Raw genomic sequence first — 21,027 nt, forward strand, 5'->3', positions numbered from 1 at the left:
AGTAACATTTAAAATAGCAACAAATTATGAGTAGCTAAGAAAAATTCTAACAAGAGTGCAGGGTTTGTAGGTAGTATTAGAAATTTTGACAAATCAGGTAGAAGGTCTAAATAAATGGCTATAGATACCCTGTTTACAGATGGAAAGACTCATTCATAGTCTTCAAGCTATAAAGGCTTCAAAACACAAAGATGTGAGATGTTTCCAAATTAATCAAAATACAGTGCGATTTCAATACAAATTCCAGCAGAGTTTTTGTTGCAGTTTGGCAAACTGGTTCTAGGATTTATAGGGAAGAACAAATTGTCCAAGTAACCTAAACAATCTGGAAGAAGATCACGAAGGTGAAATGGTTACTTTCCCAAACCCGTGTCCAGGCACAGGAATGAAGTGTAGAGTGCTGGCTTGTGAAGAGCAAAAACACTGGTGGAATAGAAAATGGAGCTCAGAACAGCACATTTTGAAGTTTAATACCTGGGATTGAATTGTAATTGCAGCAGCTGGTACTTGGACCATTGGGCATCTTGTATTATTGTTACTTTTTAATTTTTTATATGTTTATTTATTTTTGACAGAGAGAGACAGAGAGGAGCAGGGGAGGGGAAGAGCAAAAGGGAGACACAGAATCTGAAGCTGGCTCCAGGCCCTGAGCTGTTAGCACAGAGCCTAATGCGGGGCTCAAACCCATGAACCGTGAGATCATGACCTGAGCCAAAGTCAGATGCTTAACCGACTGAGCCACCCAGGTGCCCACATATCTTTTAAAAAATAAATAAAATTGAATAAATACATACACACATATACACACGGGAATTGATGACCAAGGTATAAAAAAACATTGTCTTTAAATACTTTAGAAGGAAACATAAGAAACTATACTTATGATTTGGAGACAGAGAATGATTTTTTACATAAAATGTAATACAACATAAATCATAATAAATGTTGATTGTTTGACTACACTGAGAATATAATTGTTCATCAAAAGACATTTTAAAAGTCTAGAGACAGAAAACAGATTAGAATATATTTGCATGGAATTAAAAATGATTAGCAAATTAGTATCCAGAATAAAAACTTTCTTACCCAGCAAGAAAAATAAAAACAATCAAATAGAAAAATGGATTTTATGTATATATACACATATACATACATATCTAATATATCTGATATATATATATATATATATATATGTATGTATGAAATTAACAGAAAAGGAAATATAAATCAATACTGAACATATATAAGGTATCTTAAGCTCACTGTAGTCAGACAAATGTAAAGTAAAGCTGAAATTAGATACTATTTTATATCCAACACATGGGCAAAAATCTTAAAATTAAGTCTTAATATCATCTATAGGCATTTGATGTGGTACAAGAGGGGGTTCTTTTTTTTAAAATTTTTTTAATGTTTATTTTTGAGAGACCGAGAGACACAGAGCATGAGTTGGGGAGGGGCAGAGAGAGAGGGAGACACAGAATCCAAAGCAGGATCCAGGCTCTGAGCTGTCAGCACAGAGCACGATGCAGGGCTCGAACACATGAACTGTGAGATCATGACCTGAGCCTCAGACACTTAACCGACTGAGCCACCCAGGTACCCCCAAGGGGGGTTTCTTATACACTGTTCACGGGACTGAAAATTGGTAGAACGACTTTGGAGATGAATTCAGCAATAATTAGGAAAGCCAATGATGTGAATATTAACAACTTAGCACTTAGCACAACTTAGCAACTTGCCAAGTGCTAAGGCAAGTTTAGTTGCCTTTAACTAAAGGCAATTAAAATTTGAGTTGGTATCTTGGATAAGGAGACATGTTCAAGAATGTCCAAGAAAGCAACTTTTATGTATTAGGAAAGATGAAGAGAAATTAAAAGCCTATCAGTGGGAGAATCAATCAGCCTACACTACATGTGGTAACAGTATACCTTTTACAATGCCAAATGAAAAAAAAAATGTAAGTTGATGCTATATATGTATTGAAATACGCAAAACTATCTCATAGGTTGCTGAGGAAGCCTACTTACCATTAGCAGAACTCTCATAGCAAATACAAGTCCAGGACAATGGTTATCTCTTGATGTGGTGGGAAACAGAGGAAGAAGTGATTGGTGAACACAGAGGCTTCAAATATATTATTACTTACACCTTAAATACAGTATTTAAAACAGTTACAAACAACTGCAACTTTTAAAATGTAAACAACTACCTCTTCCCCTCATCTAGTGAATCACTGAGAACGTATAGCCATTGACACATGTGAACAGAGAGCCACGTGCAGAAGGAAATTCTTATTCCCATTCTCTTTGCTATTAGGAAAACTGGCTGCTAAATTTACGCAGTTGACTTTGCTTGACTTTCAACAAATGAAGTTGGCCTTGTGCAAGTAGATTCCTTATGCCCTCTCACTTCTAGCCTGGATCCTGTCCTTAGACTGGACCCTGGGATATGAGGTTCAAGTAAATCAGCCATCCCTTGCTTCTTATAACATGATACCTAATGGATATTACCAAGGACAGTGACCTAAAGAACAATTTTGGAGTTGAGAGAAAATATGTACCTCTACACACACTTATAAAATGTCTTCTCCTATTTCTAACCAAGTGAAAATAACTTATTGAAAACTCTATAATAAAGGGATGGGGGAAAGAGGGGATGGGACATAAGAGCACACTTATCATGATGAGTACAGAGTAATATATAGAATTGTTGAATCATTATATTGAACACCTGAAACTAATATAACACCGTGTTAATTTTACTTGACTTAAAAAAAAAAGCTTAACTACATACAAAGTCCTGTATTGCCTAATCTGTTCAGGTGCCATTGTGGGCTCTCACAGACCCACCCCAGTGAGTGGGGAGGGGAGACAGTTGGCCACATGGGCCCTGGAATCAACTGCAGGCTAATTCAAAAGGACTATTCCCATTGCACAGCAAAGCAGATTTGTGTATCAACAGCTTGTCTCTATTTAAAATTTTAATAGTTTGCTCATTATGAATTTTTTTGTGAGTTTTGATTTTCTAAAGGATTGCGTTAAATACTATTTATCTTGATCACTGAGTATTTGATGCCTCTCTTGCTCCTGAGTGAGTGCCTTACTTGACTCAGCCTAAATATAGCCCTAGCGAAGTCTCCCAGTTTAGTTGTTTGTTTTTCAGAAGAGAAGGTCTCTAGTGGCAACTAAAAAGTCAAGTACATTTTACCCTGTTCTGACCTAAAACACATTTTGTCTAAGCCCAGTGGCTAAAGTCACCTCTATTGTCAGTGACTCAGGCTAAATTTGCAAAGGGCATATCAAAGCGTATAACTGGGTAGATATAAAATTCAAACAAATCAAATTCAATTAAAGCGGCATTTATAGAGTGTTTTCTGTATATAAGACACAGGAGTGGTATCTTTGGACAAGAGGGAGGACGTGCAAGGTTAAACTAGGACAGAGTAGACACTGTCACAAAGACCATACCATCCTACACACTCATATATTTACATTGTGATGGGGGAATTTTCTATAAATATAGAAAAAATCCTATATATTTATGGTCTCTTACTCTCTGCCTTCCATCAAGCCTAGCCTTTCTTTGAAAGCCCATTATTCACTCCAGAGATCATATATAATATGTCTGATATAAAAATAAAGCCAGGCAAAATAATAGTCCCTCAACAAACCTTTGTGGGTCACCCAATACTTTCCAGTAGTTCTGGACATAGGATACAATACTGAGGATCATATAGCTTTTATTCAAGTGAGGGATATAAGTAAACAGTATGGAATATAATGTAGTCTGGTAAGTGTTTTCATGAGGGAGAAAGCAGGTTGAAAGCCCAGAGTGGGCATTTAACCCAAACTTGTGTGTGTCATGAAAAGCTTCCTAAGGGAGATGATGTCCAAAACCTGAAAAATAAGTAGGAGCTGATCACTGGCACAATGCTGGCAGGGAAACTGAATGAAAAATTCAGTAAAAAGGGGCAACCAATAAATGCCACAATTAGGATAACAGCATGATAGAATTATCTCACCAAGATATTCAAACAGTCATCACACCATCATAGAAATGCTTCAGTGAGCAATGACTAACACATTAGAAACATTTTTATGAAATAGAAAGTCTCAGGGCACCTGGCTCGCTGAGTTGGTAGAGTACACAACTCTTAATCTCAGGGTCATGAGTTTAAGTCCCACATGGGGTGTGGCCTATGGAAGGAAGGAAGGAAGGAAGGAAGGAAGGAAGGAAGGAAGGGGAGAAAGGAACAGAGGGAGGGAGGGAAGAAGGAAGGAAGGAAGGAAGGGAGGGAGGAAGGAAGGGAGGGAGGGAAGAAAGAAAGAAAGAAAATAGAAAGTTTTTTCAGCATAGACAGATAATATAAGCAAAGAAATAGAATATACAAAAAGCAATCAGGGGGCTCCTGGGTGGTTCAATTGGTTAAGCGTCTGACTCTCAGTTTCGGCTCAGGTCATGATGTCACGGTTGTGGGATCAAGTGTCATGTCAGGCTCTGTGCTAAGCATGAGGCCTACTTGGGATTCTCTCTCTCCCTCTTTCCCTGCCCCTCACCTGCTCTCTCTTTCTTTCTCAAAATAAAAAAAATATAACAATAAAAATAATTTTAAAGAAAGGAATCATATGGAAATTTTCAATTGAAAAATTTAATAACCAAAAATGTTTAAAATTCAATGAATGGATTCAACATCAGGATAGTGAAGGAAGATGAAAAAAAATTACTGAACTTAAGAACCACAGAAATTACCCTATCTGCACAACAGAAAGAGGTAAACTGGGGGAGGGGGAGGAGGCTTGGGGATTTGCAGCACCTAACACATCCACCATTCATGCCATTTGAGTCACAAAAAGAGAGGAGACAAACGGTGGGGATGAAGAAATACTTGAAGAAACGATGCCTGGAAAATGTTCAAGTTTAGCAAAAGACCAAAACCTACAGTTGCAAACAGCTGAGTTTACTCCAAAAGAATAAATTCAAAGAAATACATACCAAGACATTATAGTCAAACTTCTGAAAACTAAAGGCTATATATTAATGTGTGTGTGTGTGTGTGTGTGTGTGTGTATTAAAAGCAGCGAAAGAGAAATGGCGCTTTACATGTATGTCAAAACAACTCCAGTGGTTATAGATTTCTTGTGAAAAATCATGGAGGTCAGAAGGGAGTGGTGATATTTTCCCAATGGTGAAAGAAAATAATCAAGAGCACAGAATCCTTCTCCCAACAAAAAGATCCTTTGGAAACAAAGGCTTAATCAAGACATTCTAAGATGAAGGATAAGTACGAGAATTTGCTACTCACATCTCTACTCGAAAAGAGAAACTAAGGAAGCCACTGAATCAGAAAGGAAATGATGGAAAAGAAACCTTGAAGTATGAGGAGGAACTAACACAGCAAGCAAAAATATGGGTAACAGAATATACTACTTCTCCTGCAGAGTTTTCTAAATTATGTTTGATGGTGGAAGCAAAAATTATACCTGTCTGATGAGGTTCCAAATGCAAGTAGAGAAAATATCCAAGATGATTATATTAAAATGGAGGAGGATAAAGAGACTTAAGAGATCAAAGTTTTTACGCTTTGCTGAAACTGGTAAAATGACAAGACCAGCACGCTATTCAGTCACAGGTGGCTTTTCCTTTTTGAGTGAAGTGGAAAGTACCCGCTCCACAGTCTTCAATTACTTCTGATGCCATCACCACAATGTTCACTTCACTGAATAAAGAGCGTTCCCGTTTCCATCTCTTCTTTATCTCACATAATTAATACATCATGACTGACTAGGGTAGAATTTTTCTCCACTGGTAGCGTTGTGTGTCTTTTCCTATTTCAGACCCTTGGATTATCCACCTCTCTCTCTTTTCCAAGAACGACAGGAGCTACCGTCTCTGCCACTGACCTTTCCAAATGCAATCAAACTTTTGCATTCTGAAGTTTATATTATTCTCTTTTGCTAGAAAACCACCTTCGTCTCGGCAAGCTGCAGAGCTCCGGATGCTGGAATCGCAGGTGATATGGACCAAAGTGGTGCCTGGCTTCTTCCTCACCCCCCATTGAGAGAACAATTGGTTCCAAAAGAAACCACAAGAATGTTCTCTTTCCTGGATTCCCCAGGTGAACTTAATGATGCCCATCCCTCATGTCAGAATGCCAATGGTTTTTTTTCCAAGGAACATCATTGCTTTAACTGTGAACTGTAGTTTTAGGTCAATTACATTAGTAAGGTTAATAAGTTCCAGGCTGGAAGTTCTGAGTTGCCAAATCTATACAAATCATAACTCGAAAAGAGTTCAAAGCTCACACAGGAGGACACACACTGCCTGCCAGCTCCTCCACAGAAGGTTGCAACACAATAATAATAATAATGATTATGACGATGATAGTAATAATCCCTTATATTTATACTGTTCCCTATTGTTCCAAATACCTTCAAAGGCATTATCTCATGAATACTGCACCACCACTCACCCATAATATTAGGTTTCAGGAGAGACATGGTCAACAGACTGTAAAAACTCACGGTTTCTAAACTCACCTGATCTTAGTTCCTGAACTCATCTTGGATAAAGGGACTGATTTTAGTTTCCTAACAAAAGGTGAGTCAAATGCCTCAAAACCATAGTCACTGAATATGCTTATTAAAACACGATGCTGAAGCTGCCTGGGTGGCTCACTTGGTTAAGTGTCCAACGCTTGGTTTCAGCTCAAGTCATGATCTCACAATTCATGGGATCAAGCCCCATGTCAGGCTCTGCGCTGACAGCACGGAGCTTGCTTGGGATTCTCTGTCTCTCTCTCTGCCCCTCCCCATGCTTGTGCTCTCTCTCTCTCTCTCTCAAAATAAATTAAAAAAAAAAAAAACCCATGATGCTAATTAGCATCAGGTCCTATGCATAAAAGTCATCAATGTCTCCCCTTGCTTGCTCAATGTCAACTGCTCATTTTGGTATTTGAATATTTTTACATTTGTTTACTTTCCACTTTTCTAGGTACATCTCTCATTCCTCCCATTTATACATTTCCACACTCAGCTCTAGCCACGTTGTTAGTTCTTTGAGCTGTTCCTCCTTTTTGTTTATTCCACTGCCCTTGCCTAGATACCTAGATATCTATTATGTATAAATATGTATATATCTATAATGTAATATGTATTATACATAGTGAGGGATTGATTGATTGATTGATTATAGGTGATACATTTATCACCAACCTTAGAATTCTTCCCCTGCAATTCCAAACTGCCTGGAGCAAAGCAGATGATTGCTGCCAACGTACTTAGTTACTCTTTTCATGAGTTTACTGCCCAAGCACAAAACAACACTAGCCTGTGGGAATTACCACAAGGACACTTGAAGGTCAGTTATTTGGGAACTGTTCAAGAATACCTTTCAAGGCAGCCTCAGATCTTCAGTCTTGACTTCCTGCAAGTGTTGGCAGGTGCTGCTGACTGAATAGTCTATGCACCAAAGATCTTCACAGTTTTCAAACAGAAACACACACACACACACACACACACACACACACACACACACACGCGCGCGTGCGCGTGCACACACACACACAGAGAAACCCTAAAATCACTTGCCTTTTACATCAGAGTTTTCTAATTATGTTTTCCCTCTGATCTCCAGGCCCTCAGACGACCTCCCTGAGCTGTGTTTTTCTCTTTGACCATAGCTCCTTTGGGTCTGGATATAAGTCAGGGAAAAGCAAATTTTCTGTAAATAACCAAGTAACAAACGTGTGGGACTTTGAGGACCAAACAGTCTTCATCACTAGTACACACTCTGGAGGCATGGAGGGGCCACAGGCGATATGTAAATAGGTGAGTGTTGCTGTGTTCTGATCAAACTTTATTTATGGACTTGAGTTGCATATAATTTTCATGTCTCAAAAAGAGTTTTTTTTTTTTAATTTCAAGTTTTTATTGAAATTCTAGTTAGTTACCATATATGGCAAAATTGGTTTCTGGTGTAGAATTTATCCGTCACTTAAGAATAACACTCAGTGCTCATCTCAGCAAGAGCCCTCCTTAATACCCATCACCCATTTAGCCCATTCCCTGCCCATCTCCCTCCGTCAACCCTGTTTGTTATCTATCCTTAAGAGTCTCTTATAGTTTGCGTCCCTCTCTTTTTCCCTTCCCCCATGTTCATCTGTTTTGTTTCTTAAATTCCACATATGAGTGAAATCATATGGTATATGTCTCTCTCTGACTGACTTACTTTCCTTAGCATAATACACTCTACCTCCATCCACATCATTGCAAATGGTAAGACTTCATCCTTTTTGATGGTCTGGTAATATTCTTTATCCATGCATCAGTGGATGGACATTTGGGTTCTTTCCATGGTTTGATTATTGTTGATAATGATATTTGCAAATGACATATCTGATAAAGGGTTAGTGCCCAAAATCTATAAAGAATTTATCAAATTCAACACCCAAAAAATTAAACAATCCAGTTAAGAAATGGGCAGAAGACATTAACAGACATTTTTCCAAAGAAGGCATACAGACGGCCAACAGACACATGAAAAGATGCTCAACATCGCTCATTATTAGAGAAATACAAATAAAAAGAAAAAACAGGTTTTTTCAACCTTTTACAAATTGTAAGACCATTCATTTGAAAAGCTCCCAGGTCTTCAAAACTTAGCAGCAGGACAACTTGGTTCACCAGTTTTATTTTGCTTATCACTGCTCTAACCACACACTGGACTGTTTACATGCAGAAAAATTAATGAATTGGAAAAGTAAAGCATTATGGACTGAATGTATGTGTCCCTCCCAAAATTCCTATGTCCAAACCCTTGCCCCCCTCATGTGATGGTATGGAGGCGGGGCCTCCATTACTGTGCCCCATTCTGTGGGCACATTCCTCATGAATGGGAGCAGTGCTTTTATGAAAAGGATACAATGTAAGTCAAATTATAGGTTCAGAATGCACTCCCTTTTCCAGAAAGCAGTTTTATGATTTTTCTCCTAGAAAGAGACCCACCTTCCTCCTCTCTTCACCGATGCTGCCTGTCTGCCTTGGCTTTGTCTTTGTCAGCCTCACAAGGTGTCAAATCTATGTCAAAAAAAGGATTCCTAGGAGGGGAGGGGGTAAAAATACTAGAAACACTTATCCTTGAATGGTTTCTTTTTTTTCTTGTCACTATATAATAGTTACAATATATATCAAAACCAACCCTCAGCAAATCACTGAATTAGATCTGGAAAACTAAGTTCACAAACAGATGGGGTTGGGGAGGAATGGGATTCTGCTGGGGTTTTGAGCAGAAAGGACACTGCAGGCCTGGGCACACAGGGGCCATCTTTCCCACCATGAAGGAAAAGTGTCCATGAGATACTGAAGCAAAGACTCAGAAAAGCAGATCAGAAAGACAGAATCTGACATGGATTCTTGAGGACATTATCTGGGTAGCAAAATCCAGCTGTGCTGAAACCAGACTCATTTCTTAATTTTTGTTTACATGAGCCAATAAAATCATTCTTGCATCTTGATTGACCTTGTTACAATTACCTTTTCATAACTAGTTGGCAATGCACCTTTTCTGACCTTCATCGCTTTTACAATGTTATTACAAACAAAAAAAGAAAAGGAATTCGCCAGCACTGCCCTCACTATCCAACCGAAAACCAAACTGACATCTTTTTGAATTTTTCTTAAAATGATACTCAGTAAGTTTTATTTTGAAAGTTAAGCTAGGAAACCACAGATAAAGTAGTCATAGACAATATTCTTTTATGCAGAACTAAGTTTACAATCTCTGATGTTACCGGGGTATATGGAATGCTAATGGAACGAAAACATAAATTATGATGATTTCAGAGAAGTGGTCTGTGGAACATCTTTGAGAGCTCACTAATTCACTCGGCTCTTGACCAAACAGTAGGCTTTAAATGAATTCCCATTACCATCTCGGCTGAGATAGTTTGCGTGAGTACAAAATACATTCAAAATGGTAAGATGAGCTCCAGGAGGTAACATTTAGTGACCTCTCCACATGCAAAATTGGAATTATCACAGACGATTGGCAGGACTCTATCTTCGTGTTTAATGTGGCTTGCACAAATGAATTATCTTAAGAAGATGTAGCTCATGCTTAATGGTTCTTATTACTATCAGAAAAACCTTTACAGCTTAAGTGAATCTTTCTGATAATCTACAAAACAATTTATTAGCCTAAATTCTATTGATTAATGTAACTGTGATTGTTTTGACAGGATTTACTTAACATGGCAGCGGTCTGATCTTTTGCTTAGAGCATGCGTTCTGTGTTTGTTTTTTTGTTACTTTTGTTTTCCTGGGCATAGATGCATACATACATGGTGACCCAGGAATGAGTAATTCAATTTTCTTCCCAAGTGAAGAAGATGTATTTACATGCAAGTAAGACCAACATTAATATAGAGACAACTTGGAATATTTTGTTCCATTTCCCATTTTGGACCTCAGGTAAAGTGGTTTAGATTGACTATATTCCTCATCCCATGCCACACAATTATCATTGGTCCTTTCAAATCCCTTCCTGGTTTTGTCCCCTCCCTATATTCATATGCATTGCTCCTTCGTCACCTGTTCCAATAGCCAATTTTCCTAATGTGTCTAATGTACATCTTTTGCTTGTAGGAGCACTTGCATAAATATTTTAAGTGCATGTATTTGTGACTTATAGCATGAAAAATTTCAAATGTATTCAGAATAGAGAGAATGATATAATGAACCCCTATGTACCTATCACCACCTACAACAATTATGAAATCATGCTCATTCTTGTATTATTTGTACTCCCACCAAATTCATCTTGCTACTAGCTTATTTTAAAGCAAATCCCGAACATAATTTTATCCATAAATACCTCAGTATGCATCTCTGAAAGACAAGGACTCTTATTAAAGACGTAGCCATAATGCCGTTATCACATCAAAAATTAATACCATAAAATATCCCATCATTGTTGAAGTTTTTCTGGTGGCTTTCTCTCTCTCTGTCTCTATCTATCTATCTATCTATCTATCTATCTATCTATCTATCTATTTCATAATCAAAACCAAACAAGGCCCACATGGTACATCTTGATATGTCCCTTAATTCTCTTGAATCAAGGATTTCTCCTCTTTTTACTCCCCCTGGCAATTAGTTTCTTGCTGAAGCTGGATTGTTTACCCAGTAGAATCCCCACATTCAGGATTCTGCAGTTTGCGTCTCCATCATGTCATTGATGTGACCGCTGATGACCATTGCCTATACCCATTATTTTGTTAAGGACATGTATAATTTCATATTATAATTCCAGTTACTTCTTCCTGTACTTGATGGATGTGTCTACAGAAAGAAGCATTTCTTTATCAGTCAATTGGGATACTCTGGGATATGGTTTCAACAGAAAAGGCAAGTTAGATGCCTAATGTTTCCCTTTATGTACCTATTTTTAGAATAATAAGTGAGCTCCATAATGTTCTCTAAGGCAAATCAATGAATTATAAAGTATCATTAAGACTTCATGGGGTCCTAACATATAGAATATATTTCAATTTACCATACTTCTTATTCATATTGACACTCAAATTATTACATCCATGGCCTCTTACATTGATTTCCAAGGATTTTCTTTTCAAGATTTTCTTTTTTGTAATTAGGTTTAAAAAAAAAATTTAGGCAATTTTCTTGAGCTTCCTCATATGTTATGGTTCACTACTATATATTTCACCCAAATAATGTATACAATGAAATGGGTTTTATATTTACAGACTTGTGGGTCCACCACTGCGATCTAATTTGGGAACCTTTTTGTCATTTCAGAAACTAAGTCCATGCCGATCAGCAGTCTATCGCTGCTCTTTCTTCCCCCACAACCCTACACATCTACTGATCTCCTTTCTGTCTCTCAAAGTTTGCTTACTTTAGACCTTTCATAAACAGGGAATCATTCAATATGTAGTCTTTTGTGACTTCCCTCACTTAATATTTTCAAGGTTGATCTGTTTAGCATGTATCAAGTAATTCATTCCTTTTTATTGCCAATGATGCTCAACTATATGAAGGCACCACATTTTATTCATCGGCTCATCAGCTGATGGAGACTTGGGTAGTTTCTCCTCTAGGCTGTTACGAGTAATGCTGCTATGAATTTTCGTCTAGATGTTTTCATGCTAACACACACTCTTACTTCTCTTGCGTGTAGACGAATGGAATTGTTGAGCACTGGCAGATTGTTTTCCAATTGTTTTCCATCATTTCCCACCAGCTGGGGATTAAGGTTCTGACTTCTCAAAACCTTCACCAACACTGGTGATTCTCTCTCTTTTTGATGACAGCCATCCTAGTGGACATGAAGTATTATTGGTGATTTTGTGGTTTTGGAGATCTGATTTATTTGTTTATGTATTTCAGTTAATGAATATTTACCGATTCACTGGCAGATACCAGATGCTGCCCCATGACCACACATTCTTTGCAAGCTGGAAACATGAGACCTCTCTATTATTCTTGCTACACAGTCAAACTTCTTGATATTTTTATGTTACCATAAAAGAGAAATAAAATGATCTTTGTTTTAAAATCTGAGTTTTGACTACTCTGCAATCCTGGAAAGGTTTCATACTTCCATCTCTATGTAGGTATTTAATAAGGTATTAACTATAGCAATTCTTATAATTTAAAAGATACTTATATCAGGTAGTAAAGGTACAATATTAAAAAGTTCAATTAGGTCTGAGGTTTTATAGACCACGAATTAATGGCATCAGGGGCCCCACAAAGCTAATTAATTTGCTTAAGATAGTTAAACAAGAATATGGGCAAGTCAGAACCACTTTTAAAAGGATTAAAGATGGCCAATGTGTCAGGTCAATGTGATTATATAACCAATATGCCCAGAATGCAATTGTTAGGATGAGGCCTTGGTCTTGACTTGCACTGGCATGTTGGGAAACAGGGAACAGGTGAGTAAGAAAGCAAGCGAATCTGGGGGAAGGTCGACAACTAAGGAACAACTGGTACTTGCACCGATGAATTTTTATTTCAAGGCATTCGTATTATTGGTTAACGTTTTTTAGCAATTATGTTGAGCCAGGACCTACGCTATACGTTTTGTCTATATTGCCTCCTGTCATTGTCACAACAACCATATAATAATGTAGGCACTAGCCCCATTTTAAAGATTTGAAGACTATTGAGACATAGAAGAATTAAGTGACTTTTGCAAAGGTCACACAGCTAATACGTGGAAGAACTATAATTAGAGCTAGAATCTATATTTGGCCTTCCTCGAGCTTGACCTTTCCTCCCAATGGTGCACCCAGATGGTGTCTGGGGACCCCTTCTCCCACTAGCAGTGGGAACAACAATGTGCCTAAGTAAGGCATCCCCAAATCACTGTATTTATATGAGAAAGAGTACCAGGTTTGGTAGCATGGGATGTAAAAGATAAAGTTGGCTCTTTGTCTAGAACACTCTAGAAGAGTTTTCTTCCCTCAAGACTGGGATGTTTTCTCACTATTTGTGCTAAGAACTTGACAGAAGGAATGGTCTTTAGGCAGGTACTATTGGTACTTCCCTTTTAGGGTAAATGAAAGCTCAGAGGGAAAGTGACACCCACTAATCCCCACAGGTGCTAACTTAAGTGTCTGTACTGTAACTCGGGTGGATACTTGGTTCGGTGTCACTCCTTTCTGACCTTCCTCACGCAGATATAAATTCAACCCGCACAACTGACTGAAATGCAAACAAGTATGATAACACATGGCTTTTTGTGGACTGTCAGTTTCCCCCCTAAAAAGGAGGGATAATAACTGCCTGGCTGCCCGAAATCTTTGCAAGGTTAAATGATACCATGTAAGCAATTAACATACCCATCGACCAGCTTCCCAAGATACTAAAATAAATTCTCTGCATTCTACGAATGCCATTGCAGTCATTTATTCACACATTAACAAATATTCACCGAGTGCCCATAGCAAAGCAGACTACAATTCATGAGGCTGGTGAATGAAGCCAAGACAGATAATTGAAAAACTTATATTCCAGTTTCCCTTCCCCCTTATCTGGGCAGAGAATGTTGGACCAAAGAGCATTCTTAGCTTTTGCCAAATAAAATAATGGAGGATACTGTAAAACTACAGCTTGGGAGGCTGTATAGAGAGCTCGCAAGGAGCTGGGAGACTGAGAGCAAGTTACTGAGCCTTCCTGCCTCATAGTCCTCAACTATAAAATGGGAATTAAAAAGGAATTGGGCTGTAGTGAGGATTAGCTGAAGTAATACATCCAAAGTACTGTTCTAAGGAATAGCGAGGGGCACAAAAGTAATTTGCTCTATCCGTGTTACCTAGTATAGCTATTTCCTGGATTGCAGACCCAGCTCTGCCATTTTCATGATGTGTGATCTTAAACAAGTGACCTCTCTTTTCAGAGCTTCAGTATCACTAGCAATAAATAAATAAATAAATAAATAAATAAATAAATAAAATGTGTGTGTGTGTGTGTGTGTGTGTGCGCGTGCGCATTCACCTGAAATTGTACTAAGAAATTACTCTTTGCCAGAAACTCTTCTAAGCTCTGGAGATTAAAAAAAAAAAAAGTGACTTAGGGGGGTGTCTGGGTGGCTCAGTGGGTTAATCGTCTGACTTTGGCTCAGGTCATGATCTCATGGTTCGTGGGCTTGAGCCCCACGTCGGGCTCTGTGCTGACAGTTCGGAGCCTGGAACCTGCTTCGGATTCTGTCTCCGTCTCTCTCTGCCCCTCCCTTGCTCATGCACCGTGTCTCTCTCTCTCTCTCTCTCTCTCTCTCTCTCTCTCTCATATATAAATAAACACTAAAAATTAAAAAAAAAAGAGGGAACAGCAAATGCGAAGCAAAAGCAAGCAGGTATTTGGAAGAGAAAGCCAGCGTGAGAAGCAAGCTTAAATTTCCCTCATTTTTCTGCCATTTTTTTATTTTTCACATTTTAACGTGGACCATCGTTAACTCCCTGACAGTATTTTCTGAAGATAAAGTGAGGTAACATATGTAAAAACATCCAGTGCAGTACTTTGGATATAGCAAGCACTCAATACACGTTTGCTCCCGTCCCTTATCTTGGGCCAGTGTGAACAACCCATCATCTAACCCAGATATGGCACCTACCGCACATACAACTTCCCCAGAACAGGCTGGCTGATTCGCTTTTTATTTCATGAGTACCACTTATTAACATGCTGGACGGATGCTAAATGACTGAAATCTCTTTGTGATTTGTCTTTCTAATCCCGTTCTGATTTAAAGGTTTAATTCCCGACCCTGTCATCATCTAGTTTTTAAAGCTTCATGCTTAAACTGGCACAAAGTCAAGAAATGCCTCTAAAAAATGAATAGGTACCAGAGATAATAAAATTAGATGTCAGTGCATTAAACCTTTTTCTCTCCATGACTGGTCATCACAAAATATCATAAAATCTGTCATAATAAAGGGCAATACCTTATAAATGAGCTGATGGGGCATAAAAGGATGTAGATGATTTATATGCTATCGGCCAATGAAACGAGCAAGTCGTTCCTTTGATGACACCCAGCTTTTTCTTGTTCATGAATAGGTGAGCGTAAACAGATAGAAACAATGGGGGTGACTAAATAAGAGTTAATAAACTATATAAGCAATTATTTCAAGTTGTCCCATAAGTGAGGAAAAATTAATACTTTATCTGCTGGGGTTCAAAAAATCATCTTCTGTCATTCTCGTTAATCTCCATACATTTCAACACCTCTTAAAAAGTTACCATATTGATCACTCCAAATTACAGCACCTGTTTCTGAATGCCCAATTATAGGTGATAAAATGCTGTTAATGCTTTGATTATGACCAAGGCTGGTAACTGCAATAGCAGCTATTTATTGAGTGTTAATTGAGCCTGGAATCTTATGGAAGACCTTCGTGTTTGTGACAGACAGAGCAGCGATCACCTAGTATCTTATTTTGTTCTGCATTTCCAGCTCCCTTAGTGTCAGGCCAACCCACAAGACTCCTTCTGACCAATGGTTGGGGATTGGGCCACATTCAGATTGGGCAGTGAAAATATGTAATTCTTCAACTGCCTCCTCCTTTACTACAGGGCAGACGATTCTTCGGCTGTTAGATCCCCCATTAGACTGAGTCCCTGAGTTACCGTATGGAGAAGAAACGTACAAACTGCAATGGGCATGAGGCATGGTGACGAAGGTCTTTGTAGTCTTAAGCCACTGAAGTTTGGACATTGAGTTTTTACTGAATCATAAGCCAACCTGCCCTAAGATGACAATATTGTCTCATTCAATTCCTCCAAACAGCCTTGAGGAAGGTACCATGATAATCTCTTACAGATGAAGAAGGTGAGGCACAAACAGTAATTTCCTCAGCACTTAACAACTACTGTATGGAGGAACTTAGGAGTGGTAATGAAACCCAAACTCGGCTCCTTGTAAAGCAATAAGAGAACCAAGCATTTGGTTCTAGAGAGGCCTGGTTTAAATTCTGTCTCCATGCCAGAATGAAGCAACCTTGGGTTGGTTTCTTAACCTTTCTGTGCCTCACATTGTTTTAGACAGAAAATGAAGATAACATTAGCCTATGTCCAGCCAGGTGGGTTGTGAGGTTTAAGGAAGTTGAAATATGTTAAGTGCTTGGAATTGGGCCTGGCACATGAGGTTTATTTATTACTACACCTGTTAAGCATGTCTGTCAAAGAACCAGGGGAAAAAAAATCAATTTATAAAGAACAACATTCTTGGGTACCAGGAGCCCAAATCTCCTTCAGTTTACAATCAGGCCCAAGAAGTTTAGTAACTTGTCTAAGGTCACAAAACAAAGCCCAGATCTCCTTTCTTTACAGGCCAATGGGTTTCCACTTCATTTTGCGGATTCCAGTTCTAATGAGGTCAAAAGAGGGGACAAAGACGAGAGGACATGTCATTTTCACTTTCAAACCAATCTACAGATGCTTGGTTTCTTCCTCCTTCCAAAAGTGCTGTTGAAAGTCTTGCTCATCATTTTAAGTAACGCAGTTCTTATGAAATATGGCAGGTAAGTTGAAAACTAGATTCAATCTAATAAAAGAATTAATCGCTGCTGGCCTGATGACAATACCCTCTCCTCTGTCTGTCTCCAGTGTGGCATCTCTGATATCTGGCGACTTTGTCCTATGTGTTAAGATGGCACTCAGGCAGTGGCAGCTTCGCATACCAAACAAATAATTCGGTCTTCTTTTAAAAAAAAATTTAAGTTTATTTATTTATTTTGAGAGAGAGAGCATGAGGGTGGTAGGAGCAGAGAGAGAGAGAGGAGAGAGAGAGAGGAGAGAGAGAGAATCTCAAGCAGGCTCTGCACTGCCAGTGGGCAGCCCGACATGAGGCTCGACCCCATGAACCGTGAGATCATGACCTGAGTTGAAATCAAGAGTCGGACGCTTAGCTGACTGAGCCACCCAGGCCCCCCCAAGTCAGTCTTCTTAATAAAAAGAAAATGAGGTAAAAGTTAGGAGGGATGGAAGGAAGAAAGGAAGGAGAAAAATAAAGGAAAAGAAACCAAGGATGGAAAAAAAAAAAGAGAGAGAGAATGCAGAGAGCTCTGTTGCTTGTCTCCAGTGACAATGGATCTTCTCCTCTGATGCTGGAGACACATCTCTAACTGCAGCTGCTGAATTGCTGTGAGGGCATCTGAACACTTCGAAAATACATTAAACCTTCACTGCACCTGTGGTTACACAAGTGATATAAATTAGACAGAAATTTCTGTTGCAAACACTGTGATGCTTGGGGGTTGCCTGCTTTTATTTTTTTCCTTTCCTGGGATTAGCTGCTCAACAGATTGCAATGGATTTACTTAGTAATATGGCGGTTTTATCTTTTTTTTTTTTTTCAAAATTAGTCTACCACCTGTTTTGTCAATTTCATATCCTGTTTCTCCATGTCTGGGAGTCTTCCCTAAAGCCCTCCTCACACACTTGCTGTTTAGATTCCTGTAAACAAAAGAGACAGCTCTTTGACACGAGAAGTGATAGAAAGTTTGAGTTGAACCCTATCCGATCTCTGTTTTCCTTTTTCCAGCTGCTCCCCCAGATGGCACATACCACTAGAGAAGTTGACATTTGGGGGGGGGGGACACCTTATTCCAAAATTATGCTAACGTCTGCACTGGGAGATCTGGAATACACGAAGGCCTATTTTGGGAAGATATCTGAAAAGTGATGGAAAAGTTTAAAATAAATTCACACAAGCTGTGAGGCTCATAAAGTAGTCAAAATGGCAGTTAGTCAGAGGTTTAACTTTGGACTTTCCTGCGAGCGTCCTGCTATAGTGTCAATACAAAGAATTCCTGGATTCAAATAGGTCAATCCATTCAGACACAGACCGTTCATGGATTCCCCGACTAGCTTCTGCAGATATAAAAGGACGACAGAGCTGGTCCGGTCCTGTGAAGCTTTCACGCAAGAGCAGGAGAGACAGACAAATCAGGAAACTGTCAGGAGAGTCAAAAAGTAGGGGCACCTGGGTAGCTCAGTCTGTTGAAAGACCGACTCTTGATTTCAGCTCAGGTCCTGATGCCAGGGTCGTGGGATTGAGCCCCGCGTCAGGCTCTGCACTGAGTGTGGAGCCTGCTTGGGATTTTCTCTCTCTTGCCCTCTGCACTTCCCCTGATCGCAAGCTCATGCATATTCTCTCTCTCTCTCTCTCTCTCTCTCTCTCTCTTTCTCAAATTTAAAAAAAAAGAAAGAGCTCGGGGTACCTGGGTGGCTCAGTCAGATAAGCATCTGACTCTTGGTTCCAGCTCAGGTCATGATCTCGCGGTTTTGTAATTCAATCCCCGCCGTGGGTTCTGCGCTGGCAGCATGGAGCCTGCTTGGGACTCTCTCTCTCTCCCTCTCTCTCTCTGCCCCTCCCCACTCATGCTATCTTTGTCTCTCTCAAAATATATACATACATTTTAAAACGTTTAAGAAAAGAGCTCAAAAAGTAGTAAATATGAAGGTGGAATTAAATAGGACAAAGTAAGAAAGCCTGACGAGGGTTGTTGTGGAAGCACCAGAAAAGAGCCCTGCAAGGAGGAACGTTTGTATGAAAATATGAACAGTACAGGCCCCAGAGAAGACAGGCAAGTAGGGTAAAATGGATAGGAATCAGCTGGTAGCTGTAGCTGTTAAACTACTATACTTAGCATACTAGTCTTATTATACTTATCTTACACTTGTTTTACTTATAGAGGGCTCCTCATCTCTGCTAATTTAGCAGGGAGTAACAAAAAGCTCAAGTTAGAATTTAAATCCCGGTTGTTTACAGAACTGCCGTTTACTTGCTAGAGATGATAGTCTGGATAACTTGTTCATTCCTAACAACCACTCCTGGGTTTGTACTCTGTACCAGATCCTGTAACAGTTTTTCTCATAGTCGTGTGTTTCAACACTTAGGGGATGTTTTTAAAATGAAGAATCTGGGGTGCCTGGGTGGCTCAATCGGTTGAGCAGTCCGTGAGTTCGAGCCCCACATCGGGCTCTGTGCTGACAGCTCAGAGCCTGGAGCCTGCTTCGGCTTCTTGTCTCCCTCTCTCTGCCCCTCCCCTGTTCTCTCTCTCTCAAAAATAAATAAACATTGAAAAATTAAAAAAAAAAATAGGGGCGCCCGGGAGGCTCAGTCGATTAAGCAGCCGACTTCGGCTCAGGTCATGGTCTCACGGCTTGTGAGTTTGAGTCCCGTGTGGGGCTCCGTGCTGACAGCTCAGAGACTGGAGCCTGCTTTGGATTCTGTGTCTCCCTCTCTCTCTGCCCCTCCCCTGTTCATGTCTCTGTCTCAAAAATAAATAAAAACATTAAAAAAATTTTTTTAAAATATGGGCTCCTAGATGGCTCAATTGATTAAGCATCCGACTCTTGGTTTCAGCTCAGATCACAATCTTATGGTTCGTGAGATCGAGTCCCACGTTGGGCTCTGTGCTGACAGCTCAGAGCCTGGAGCCTGCTTCGGATTCTGTGTCTCCCTCTCTCTGCCCGCCCCCCTCCCCCCGTCCCATTCCCTTTCTCTCTCTCAAAAATAAATAAACACTTTTTTTAATGAAGAATCTGGACTTGCAGAGGATTAAGGTGCCCAAGCCTCATTTGGTGGAACTTGGCAAATGGTATCTTTGTAAAAGATCCCCATTCTGGGTGGTTCTCCCTTTACAGAGACGTCTGGGAGATTCTGCGCATAACACATGCTCTCTGTTCAGTTGAGAAGAAGGAAAAATCTGTGAATAGCTGTTCACATCTTGTGACTGGATTGTTCTAAAGGACAGAATAGGTCCCCAGGCTGTCACTAAATCTGTCAGTCAATGCTAAAAATAAAAACATAAATCATTTATAAACTAAAACAAAACAAAACAAAACACAGAAGTACAGAGCAGAGACTACATATTTGAACTAAAGATGCAGCTACATTTGGGTCCAATCGTATCTCAACCACCAAGTCATCCGTGGCATGGTAAGTTTGCTCCTGAAACGCAGTCTCCTCACCTTTCTAAACGGGATAATAATGCTGCCTAAGCGCTCGGACTGTGTAGCTCAAATGAAATGACTCATCCTAACATCTGGCGGCTGTAGGCACTCCATAAATGTTTGCTTTTCCTATTCCAATTTTCTAGTATTCTTCCCTGTTGGGTTCATGGAGAGAGGGTGTGCAACGGGGCTATCAGAAAAAATATAACTGTCACGGATTATATGAGGAGGTCTGGCTCTGAAAGTTTGAATAAATAAGAAGAACTACTGATAATAAAAGTAATTCTTGAATCCTCTTAGGAAATCACTAAATGATATAATCACCTACATGAATATATAACTCCTCTATATAGGAAACCCAGGTCGTGGGATTCAGAATTTAGCCAGGTCGGCACCGCAGGCATAGTCCTTTTCATTTGTCAAAATGGCTCAAACCTCTACCAAAACTGGATAAAAGACAACTTCACGGTAGTATTTTTTTTTAAATCAACTTTAGTATTCAACAATTGATCAGGAACCTAGCACATTTTCTATTGCCATC

The sequence above is a fragment of the Acinonyx jubatus genome, chromosome A3 (genome assembly GCF_027475565.1).
Source record: "Acinonyx jubatus isolate Ajub_Pintada_27869175 chromosome A3, VMU_Ajub_asm_v1.0, whole genome shotgun sequence".
Classification (NCBI taxonomy): domain Eukaryota; kingdom Metazoa; phylum Chordata; class Mammalia; order Carnivora; family Felidae; genus Acinonyx; species Acinonyx jubatus.